This window comes from Melanaphis sacchari, unplaced genomic scaffold, assembly GCF_002803265.2.
Source record: "Melanaphis sacchari strain LSU unplaced genomic scaffold, SCAv2.0 Contig4_pilon_pilon, whole genome shotgun sequence".
Classification (NCBI taxonomy): Eukaryota; Metazoa; Arthropoda; class Insecta; order Hemiptera; family Aphididae; genus Melanaphis; species Melanaphis sacchari.
This window is the reverse complement of record NW_020271335.1, coordinates 2358387-2370571: the sequence shown is the minus strand read 5'-3', so window position 1 is coordinate 2370571 and position 12185 is coordinate 2358387. Positions and strand designations below refer to the sequence as shown.

At 25.1% G+C, this 12185-nt stretch overlaps 1 protein-coding gene across 1 annotated transcript in view; it reads right to left on the bottom strand.

Annotated features, from left to right (window-relative positions):
• LOC112599157 (Ig-like and fibronectin type-III domain-containing protein 1) overlaps positions 1-11827 on the bottom strand; it is a 95194-nt gene extending 83367 nt beyond the window's left edge. Inside the window, exon 1 of the mRNA XM_025345937.1 lies at positions 11619-11827. The gene's annotated coding sequence lies outside the window, so the exon portion shown is untranslated. The remainder of the gene's footprint in view (positions 1-11618) is intronic.
• Positions 11828-12185: the final 358 nt, after the last annotated feature.

Below are 12185 nucleotides of genomic sequence, written 5' to 3'. Positions count from 1 at the left end.
TATATATTATACCATTTAATGAAAAACAAAAGCATTTTTGTATTTCTACGTTTATTTGAAAGTACATTTTTTTCAATATAACTAACCGTTGTCTTTTAGTTACGTACAGCATTACAACAATATAAATTTTAATGCGACCACACTTCACCTTTTCAGATTTTAATAAAATTCAACTATTATGATGTTATGTACATCACAATTTTAATTAATTCGTTATATAACACGGATAGGTATGTACTTAATATACGTAATATTAAAGTAATGTGATGTTAAAATGGTAACGTTAAACATCCATAATCTTAATTTTTAACGATAACAATCTGGTATAATTATGCTTAAAATCAAATTAGCAATGTTTATACAAGAAAGTCGGTACCTTCCTGTTTAATCATCGTTGTAATACAAGTAGGTATTGGTGCTCTATTCAAAAAGTGGTTTTAATATGTTCAATGAACATATACACATAACACATTTATATGCTACAAAGTACTACGCACATAAATTATATCAGTGGGTATGACACGAAATTAATTTAGTGATGAGTTGAGGAGAATAAAAATAAATATATAGAACACAATAGGAGTAATATTATCACATTAACAATTATTGAGATGTAAAACCGTCTATTAATATATATCGTACATTGACTTAAGTTAAACCAAAGGAAATAACAGTGAATGCTTTTTATCGGCAATGCGTGTTTTACCGAAGCTGTAACAAACGTGACATGAATTTTCGTCGAGATCTTAGCTAGTAGCCATAGTAGTGAACATTACAACGCCATTTGATTTATATGCCATTATTTTTCATTACGTTGATTCTTCTTTGCAATGGCAAATGTTTTTAAAACCGAATATTTACGAGTACGCGAGTATAATAGCCAATGTTCAATGATAGTTACCAACTAAATTCAAAATAGGTTCATTTAGCTAAGCAAATTCCGTTCGTTGAAACCCGAACGTACGTGTTATACTCGAGATTTGCGATCGTATTATATTATGCCCACCTTGAAAAATTTAAAAGGCCAGTCTGAAGATCTTAAGAACAAAAGTTCAACCATTGACCCACAAATTATTCATTCAAGGACGCCACGACTAAATGGATATCCGGAGGACACGCTATAATATTGATTATGGACTAATGTTTATAATGTTTAGACTTTAAACATCCTCTTATAGCAGTTGATAATCTTCAAGTATAATTACTATTTTTTAACGAACCAAATGAAAGCGTAAAAACGGATGTATCGCATTTTTAGTATTATTTACAGCATCATCAATACTACTATTATACAAAATCTTACTATTTATTATTTTATTTTTATCACAATACTGCAGATTACCTACATCTAATTTTATTAGACGGATGGAAAATTTCTATTTTATTTTAAAATTTTCTAATATCACCAATTATACTCGTATTTCAATTTAAAAATGTCACTTCTTTTTTTTCTTTCTCAGTAGGTTCATAAAAATCTTATTATTTTGATAAAGCCATTATATGAATTGAACAATGTTGATAAGTTATATATTATACAAATCATTAAATCAATTTATAGACAATTTTTTTTTTTATCATTCTTTGTATTAAATCAAAACAATCAAACTTAACAGCATTAGTATGAAATAATATTACTAATCATTTTATTAATTTCTATTTATGATTGTAATATAATATGATCACCACGATAGTGAGTTTAACATTAGTAAATACTTTAATGATTATCGGCTGCTTCTTAGCATAAAAAAGTTATATCCATTGTTCCGTCTTACTAACACAGAACACGACACATTTTACATTTATTCTGTTAATATAGCATCAAAGTAAATTCACATATCATCAAATTTTAAAGTTAGGTTAAGTTATAACTTTATAAAGACACCACGTAGTATTTTTGAATATTTTACTTTTGAAAGAATTTTAAATATTACAAGCCATTTACAATATTTAAATATAATATCATTGTGTGATAATGTTATTACCTACGTATAAATGAAATTCTCAAATGTTTGTTGGACTTCTTCTTAAAAAAATTTAATAAGAAAATTATCAAATGTTTTCATAATAATCTGAAAGTAGTATCTTATTATGAAAACTTTTCATGTCGAATAGGCATATGAATAAAAGTGTAAAAAAATCATATCATGAATATTTGTATTGTATTATTATTATTATTTTTAAACGTAAAACATACATGAACTTTTTCAGGTTTTTAACGAGCGTTGTTATACACAAAACCCCGGAGATATTATCTCAAGGTTGTTTGTCACAAGTAGAATAATATTAAAAAAATGCTATTTTTCAAATCTTATATTATATGCATGGATATATAATGTAAGTATATTTCTATTCGATATTATCGAAACTGATGATGTATTATTGCAACGTGTAATTATACATTTATACGCGAGTGCTCGTTGAAATAGCTTGCAAGATTACGATTTACGAATAAATATAGCTAGTATAGCTAGCATACTTTATAGCCTGACACTGATTTATTGAATCCTGTAAACTAAATTTACCTGTCGCTTAAAAAGAAGTCGAATAATGTTATGATTCGAAGCTTTATAAAATTCTGTTAATGATAGATTTACACTATGTTGACCTTAAGCACCGGCAGAAGAGCTGACCATTAAGTTTATTACTGTATTTAAACTGCAACGCTTGTTATAGTTATAATAAATAATAATTGTACACAAAAAAAAAACCAATTATGACTCTAATTACCAATTATGATTATGTTTTAATTGCGAAAAAATAGCAGATTATTTAATTCAACCTTGGCCATGTTTTTTTTTATTTTTTTGTTTCATATCATGTAACCGAATATTTCGTTGTACCGTGACTGCATGGAAAAAAATACGATTTACGCACATTATTATGTTTTTGTTATGTCTGTGGACACATATACTTGAACAATCAAAAAAATGTCTTCTATATTTCTTTTATTGGCGCGTGTTATACCACACGAACATGAGCTTTTGTATTTTATTTTTTGGCAATAAAACGGGTTTAATACTGTTCTATTTCTCTGGAAACCGGTGATGCGTGAAAACATGGAAGAAATCAATAAAACCACATGGCCTAATGCCAATATAAGTTTTAATTACGACTTCCTCCAAAATATAATACAACTTACTACAATAATAGATATGTAAGGTATCCATAAATATAAAATTATTGTTTTTATTTTTTCGTGTCGTCATAAAATAATGAATAATATTTATATTATGTGACTAACAACTATATAATATAATTTATTGTAACATGACGAATTGACGATAATATATTATAGTCTTCTCTATTTCCTTACCACACACACACACACACACGCACACACATATAATATATTTATATATGCGAATATAATATCTTAACACCATTCCGCTTGATAGTCAATTATTTTAAAGCGTACTTGTTTACTGTTGGGAGTTTCAGTGCATTTCTTTTATAAAACTTAATAGCAATTTGTGATACCTGTCTTTTACAAACATACATCGGAAGAACGATATTATGCACAAGGAAATGTTTTATCCCAGTACATGTATATGCTATTATAAACCATACTGTATAGTATGTGAACCAATAATTTAAAACACACATTTCATTGTTTATTAATTATTTGCCAATAAATATAAATACATGTAAAAATTAATATTATTATGCACCTAAGTATAAGTGTTATTTAACTAACTTATCGTTTGACAATGAATTATTGTAAAGCAAAATTATTAGAACTTTTTAGATATTTTATAGCAGAAATAGAAATCATACAACTAGTAATTAATCGTATAAATGATTTATGATTTAATAAAATTTCTCCAAAATCCTCTAAGTTTTTCAACAATTGCTTAAGAAATATTTTCTTTGGGTAAATTGTGAAATATCACCTATTTATTAATGCAATGTGTTTCCATCGAGCTTTAATGGACTACGAGAGATGCAAGTAATAGCGTGTTATTCATTAGCGAATACAACTAAAAGCGGGTTTCATTATTTATTTTTTGTAATAATTTTATAACAAGCTGCGTTAGGGTCGGAAGTTTCGCTTATTTGATTTAAATTTTCATATTTATACAGCAAAACAACATTTCAAAATAATAAAATACAATTTTATATTTGCATATAAAAAAAATAATGAAAGCTCGTCATTTACAGTAGATACAGTATATGTATTTACTATGTGTTCTATGTTATATAATAAAGTAAAGAATAAAATATGATATGTACCTACTATCTACCTTAAAAGTTTTCTAGTTTATTTCATACCATATATTGGTCTAAGAACTTGTTGATTATAAATCATTAGGTAACCATTTTAGAAGATCACGTAATACAAATTAAAAATGCATACAATTTACTGATACATAAATTCAAGGATGTATAATATTACCTGCGGAATTAAAATAAAATAATTTTATATTGATTGTTATTATTTTATACTATTGTGAAATTACCTACTGTTCAATTTTTCATGCATAATTTGAAGTGGGTAATAGGTGCATCTTGTAAGATGAGTGAATAAAATTAATTGTGTGGACGTAGTTATATTTTAAATGCATATTTTGTTTTTTGAAAAGTTGTCTCTACCAAGTTTTTAAATAAATAAATTTGGTATACTACTTTTTTGTTTGTTTTCACTATTTCATCTCCACGAGGAGCAATACATTTAAATAAAAGTTCAATTGTGTCGTTTTCAACGAAAAAATAAGAAACCGGACAAAGTTATTTTATACGTCCGGAAAGTGCAGTAAAAAAAAAAAATTAAATTCAAAAACTTTGTGTTTTATTTTTTTTATCGTCGACTCGGATGTGGTTAAAATACTAAAAGCTTTAACGTTTGCCACGCGTGAATTATATAACTTTACGGATTGAAAAGAACTTTGTGCAAAGTTCGATACCGTAGTGTGAGATCCCACAACCAGTAGATGGGAAAAACATAAGGTTCAATATTTACTTAGACGTTTCTGACAAAACAATTATACCAGTAAACCTGCCCTGCAACTTTATTGAATGCACATCTTTATTAAAAGCCGAGCATTGATCGATTTCGAATGTAAAATTAATATATATATACATTACATAACTTTAAATTTAAACTTAATTTACTAGATAAGCATGTTTTTTGGTGGCTTAAAAAATAAATTCAATTCAATCGATTACTTAATAAATTTTGAATAACATAACTAAAGATTGCAAATGCGATTAAATAGAAATAACACAAATATAAATTAGGAAAAGGAGTACACCCAAAAAGATTAATCTTTTAATAAGTATTATGGAAAGTTCAGAGTATTTTGAAAAATTAGTCACTTTAATTTGACGTATGAATATGTGATTTAAAATATATATTGTAAGAATATTTAAATATTAACAAATATTAAAAAATGCACATTTTCAATAATTTGTCTTACCTAATTTATTCACTTATTAATATTTATCAAACTTCAAATTTTGAGCAAGAGTAAATATATGTAATATCTAATGATTTTATTATTGTTTTTCAGCAAACACTTTTTTTGGAAATAAAATATATTGAATGCACATGGCATATTTTGTTAATAATTAGCATTTATCTATAGTTTAACACAAATTGTTGATACAATTTTAATGTTTCTTATAAATGTAAATAAAAATGTTAAAATTCTGTAAATTCTCAATAAAATTATAAAATATTAAATTTAGATGTTAATATTAAATTTATTTTATACAGTTGTATACTATACAGTTATAGATATTTTCAAAGAAACGAAATTAAACATAAATATTTAATGTTAAATTGACAACATGCATTTGTATTATATTTTTTCATTTTAAATAATGCAGTGATTACGATAATAATAAAATTAAATATTTAAATATCCTTTTAATAAATTCCATTAGTTTATATTTTAAAATGAACAAATTTGATTTTGGTCAGCTTTTTGAATTGTATGTGTACTTATTTTTCTTGTTTGTAAATCTGTTCAATTTTAAATAGTTATAAAAATATAATAATCCCATTTATATATACTTTGTCCTATAGAATCAATTGTTAATATTTGAGGATTAAAATAAATGTTAACAGACAATATATCGCACGCTCATAATTATATATATGTATTGTGTGTACCTATGCATGTTATTTAATTATATTATTAAATTATTAAGCCTCTTATTTGATTCATATCCAGAGAAGATCAAAGTGTATATATATATTGTAAAGTTTAACTTAATATTATTGATACATAAGTTAATACCTATTATAATTTATAAGAAAAGGATAATATATAAATACAATTTTATGATATTTATATTATTATACAACTCACCTGCTATTAATATGTTTTGTTATGGTGCTTTATAACACGCAATAAAATACCTAATGTTAAATCATTCGAATCGAGGCTTACAATTAACTTAATAAATATTTTATTTTTTGATTATGTTTTAAATTGAACACATTACCAAGTCAAGTTCCAATATACTAAAATACACAATTCAAATTTATTTGCAAATATTATTTTGTTAAATTTCTTCAATTTAATAATACAAACATACATTCTTTAATAAGAATAAACAACACAAGTACTATGGTTTATGATATGAAATTGCCTCAATTTTATTTCTTAATTCAGTGTTACGTGTATAAAAATATTAAAACGAAAGTTTTAGTCTAATAAATAGTATATACTCGAATAACGTTTCTCATTAGGGTGTTGTCGGAAGCTCACCAACTAAATATTGTAGATACATTTTGAAAGTTACACGAAAAGGTTCCCAAGGGTTAATTTAGCGTGTAATGACCCTTATAACCACAAAACATTGTTTTGCATAATTGGCGTTGGTTCTATAAACCGGCAATAAATTACGATCGTGTTTATGCACTTTTCAAATTTCCGTGGCACCTACACAAAATATGGATTGCAAAATAACCTATAGGTACACTACATCGTTAACCTTGAATGAAGTTTGCCTATTTCTTAATTATTAGTAAATAGACAAATAGGCAATTATTAATTTTTTCTATACTGCGTAGTAATAAATGAGAGAACTTGAAAGTTGTGAAAAAAGTAATAGCAATACAAATAATCTTTTTCTTATTCAATATTCTACAATTTCATAATTTTATTCAATTTGAAATCAATTAAAGATCACTCGCCATTTATGTAAAGTATATTTAATCCTTATGCTATACTATACTAAAGAAATTTTTTTTTCAAATAATTTATAGATTATCATATAATCTTGAAATAAATCTAACGTACAATTTTTTAATAATATCGAATTGCTTTAATCTATTGTATATTAAATTAACTGCTTGTATATTTTGTAAGTTTCTATCTAAACGGCCAAACATACAACAATAACATATTAAATTAGTAAATATGTATAATGATATAAAGAATAAATTATAAATTGTTTTTAAAATTAAAATTATTTTGCTACTTCTTAATTATTTTTTATTAAAAACATAGTTATTTATAGTAAATTCTAGTTTAAATTTATTCAAGGTAGATACCTAATGGCATACATATATAATTGTTTTATGTATTATTTATTAAAAACTATTTAAAGCACCTATCAATTTTTATTAAGCTATAACATAACTAACGTTTAACTAGGACATGTTTTAAAATTCTAAAAATTTATTAAGTATAATTTAAACTCTGAAGTACATCTAATTAAATTATGTTTTCACCTCAAATTATACAAATATCAACAATTATTTTAATTATAAATAATCTTTAATAAAATGAACAAAATCATTAATTTGTTATTTTTAAATAAATTAGTAACACAAACACGATAGTAAAATATTAATATTTGAGTTGAAACTATAAGTTTTTCCCATCTAAAATATATTATAAGCAGGGTTTGAATTTGAAGGCAATATAATCAATAAAAAAAGCATTTAAAATGTGAAAAAAGGCAAAAAAAAAAATCATTTAATTTATATAAAAAGCAATTCAAAAATATACAACAAAATTCAATATACTAACTAGTTGGTATTAAAAAAAATTCACTACCGTGTACTTAGAAAAGCTATCTTCAGTAAAACTTTGACGTTTGGGCTCAAATAATTTTTGTACATAAAAAATGATCTTTCTACATACATAAAAGTTATGGGAGTGTATTTTATACATAAATAATTATTTAAATTAAAATTACTACTTATTAAATCATCATCACTTGTTGTTTCTCCGTTCTAATTATTAACTCATTCTAAATAATTTTTAACATAACATCGACAATGCGCTGTTTTCACAGCTCATCGATTTGTTCCATAGGCAAAAAAAAAGCAAAATTTCATTTATATGTAGAAAAAGGCAACAAAAAAAATACATCCACCATCATATTAAACGAAACATATTTTTACATAAACAATATTTTTCTATTATAATTATTAAAAAAAGGCTTTTTCCTTCAAATTTAAACCCTAATTATAATTTATGTGAACTATTTATTGTCATTACAAAAAAATATTAGAAAAATAAAACTATTGTATAACACAAATTTAAAAAAAGAAATTATTTTTTAGGTTATTTCAGAAAGGATGGCTAAATAATTAAAAAAATAAATAAACTAAACATTACGGTATTCAGAAAATATTAACGTCTTATTATATTTTTCATACATCACAACTATCTTCCCATTCGATTTGTGATCGCCGATCGGACACAGACAAAATTTAATACTACTCACTAATAATTGAATCGTAATTCGTCATATAGTAATAATCAGATGCGAAAGATATGATTAGTCGGATCGATAAGAACGACAATTGTATTCGAAACATTACAAAATAATATAAAATTAAATGCTATAATTTGGCCATATAATGTTTAAATTAAGGTGCGTTACATTTAATTTTGTTATGAAAATTAATATTTTAATTTTCTTAATTTTTAAATACCTACTCGAAGATTGATCGTTAAATTAATAAAATTATTCATAGTTTTAAATAACAATAAATATTTAAATGTCAAGTTGCATTTTAATAAATATGATTAATTTGTAATTTTCATATTATATTCATATTATAATGTGTTATTGAAACATAATTTTCAAAAAGTGTATTCGTAATTTAATTATTATACTACTCTGATTATTGAAATAAAAATTGTTTAACAACTAACTTTATTTTATAAATATAATATTTATGAATAGATAATACGGTGTTTTATTTACTCCAATTACATTTGATAAATTTTAAATAAACTGTTCTTTGTCTATTTACAACCAGTCAAATAAATACTTTGATAGTTAGGTCCGCCAATTCTTAACAAAAATCATGATCTTATCCAATATACAGAAAGGCTATTGATCCAACGTTTTAATGGTCCCGTATTATGATTAATTCGTGCATAACCTGAAGCGCGAAAAACCGGAATGCGCAAGGTGTCCGTAGGTCGTCATACATGTATCTAAAAAGTATATAGCTCTCCGTAATCTTTTTCATTTTTTTTTTCCGGTTGTTCAGCAATCCATCCAAAACATTGACCTCGGCAGTATTCCGTTCTCATGCAAATGTACCGCAGCCACCTTAATTATTGCACTATTGTCCAAAATCCACGACGCAAGTAGGTACAATTTTTACGAGACTGTTTTATGCATGCTATTTATTTTTATTTTTTTTTTCATGTATACAATATACATATCATACAAATCACAACGAATATTTTGTAACGTTTGCATTATTTATAATAAATGATTATGTATTATAATAATCGTTATTATTTTTATTATGTATAAAACATGGAGCTTCTGGTCACGTTTCTCGGACTGAAGGTTGAGGCCTTGTCCTCGACTTGAAGAGGCCGCGTCTGTGGTACCTATATTGCTGTGAAGTAGCAATAGAACGTGATAACACCACCGACTGTGTGACACTTTAAATGGATTCATCCTATGTGTTAAGGTTTTTTTTCACTTCTATGTATAACATACGCCGGAATGTTGGGGAGCCACTCCTACCAATATACCGCTATCGGCCTATTTAAGTTCGCGACAGTTCGGTTCGCTACTAAACAAAAAAGGATTACCTACAAAAACAAAAGCATTATTTTGTTCTTGGATGTTGATAATAGATCCGGTTTCATTTCATTTCTCTTCAATTAAACGACACGTAAGTATTCAATTTACGAGGTCAGAACTTTTTGAAAGGGATATAAATAAAGTAACTTTCAATAGAAAGAATTTATATTTTAAATTATTTGTTTTAAGCTAACACAATCAATGTGTGATTACGAACGTTTCGCATATTATTTTCTCAAAGACCATTGAATAATATAATAAAATAATTGGAAAATATAAAAATTTAAACAACACACAGTTGTGATATAACTAATCACATTTTATTTTTTAACGTACAATTTTTGGAGCGTATCAAAATAATAGCTTAAGACTTTAATTTCATTAGGTCTAGGTCTAAGATTTCGTAAAAATATTTGTACTATTTCACTTGACTAATCATCTGTAACATGAAAACTGCATGCTTGATTGTTCAGCATGATATCAAAAAGATCGTTTAGTAATTAAGATGAAAATATTATGTAACTAATAAAATTATTTACTAAAAAAAAACTACAATATTTTATGCATAGTAAACATATAAACTTAATAGTGTAGTACCAGTTACTAGAAGCTAATAATAAAAAAAAAATGTGGTACCTTGGATAATAAACCGTTAATTATATGAACGATAATATCTACAAATATTATACACGTGATTTTTCAGACCAAATTAAAATCAAGTTAATAAAAAATATGTTTTAAATTACAAATTAGATAAGTGTACTCGATTTATTTTGTTATTGATTTTGGCTTTAGAATTATTATACTAAAGCTTTAAAAAAACTTAAACATAAACTATGTAATATTTTAAAAATATTTCTCAATTTTAATAATAGCCAGAATTGTAAAGTTAATAGTTCAAATTAATACCTACTCAGAAAATAATAAATTTATATATCATAATTATTATAAATATATTTTTTTAATTAAACGCATCTAGTAATTATTATCAAATGTTACAACATAAACTATTCATAATTGTATTCGATTATTATTTTTTATCGACATATTAAAATTAACTATCAAGTTATAAATATAAAATTGTAATATTATATTTATTATAATTTATAAATTTGAAGATTTAATTATACTATTTTATTTTTATTTATAGTTATAAATTTTATGATTAATACTACTCTATAGTAAACTACTTATATTTATTAAAAATAAAAATAAAAAGTAGCTTAATTAATAATAATTTTAAAATTGTTCTGGATATTTATAATATTATCACTTGATTATTGAATAGTAATAAAACACTATAATATAGAATCGATATGTACAGAATTATAATTAACGTAAAAAAATATTTTTTTAAAGTTCATAAATTAAATAATAGTTCTTAACTATTAGACTGCATAAACTAGTCAAAGCCTTTAATGTTTATGGATATATTATATTGTTTGAATTTTTTTTTTTTTTTTTAATTCTAATACAATATAATATTTTATACATAAAAGTCAATATCAATAAAATTATAATATAGTGTTTTTTTTTTTTTAAATTAAAAGTAAAAAAATAAAAAATGTATCATTAACAATATTATACATAAAAAAATTACTTACTATTTAGTTTCAGTTGTTCGTACTTTTGTGCAACAAGTAGGCGAAAAAAGATTGTAAAAGTAATAATAATAATTTGAAAAAAACGTTATTTTCCCGTTTACGATCGTAATAGTAAAAAATAAAAAGTATATCGTACGGAACTACGCGAAGCGGACGAGAAAAGGGAACGCCAAACACGGACCAAGACGCGCGTCCGACTGACAGCCGTTCGGACTCGGGAGTTAATACTTCGGGGAGCCCCTTCTTGCGCTGTAACGCGCACACCCTCCCGACACGAACTGCCGCCGCGATCGCCTTTTTGCAAACAACCATGAATTATTACAAATAGTTTTAAAAACACCAGGGGAATGTTTTGAAATTAATTTTAAGGGCAATTAAAAACTGTGGGTTGGAGGATGACGATGCAGTGGACGGAAAAAAAGTTTTAATAAAATATCCCAGCGGTATTTCTTATAACCACCGCAGCAGCACAGTCCAGGGGAACTCATCGCAATCAGAATGAAGGAGGAAGAGAGACTTGCTCCACAAAGTCTTCCACAATAATATAATAAGGGCGAAAACGGATAA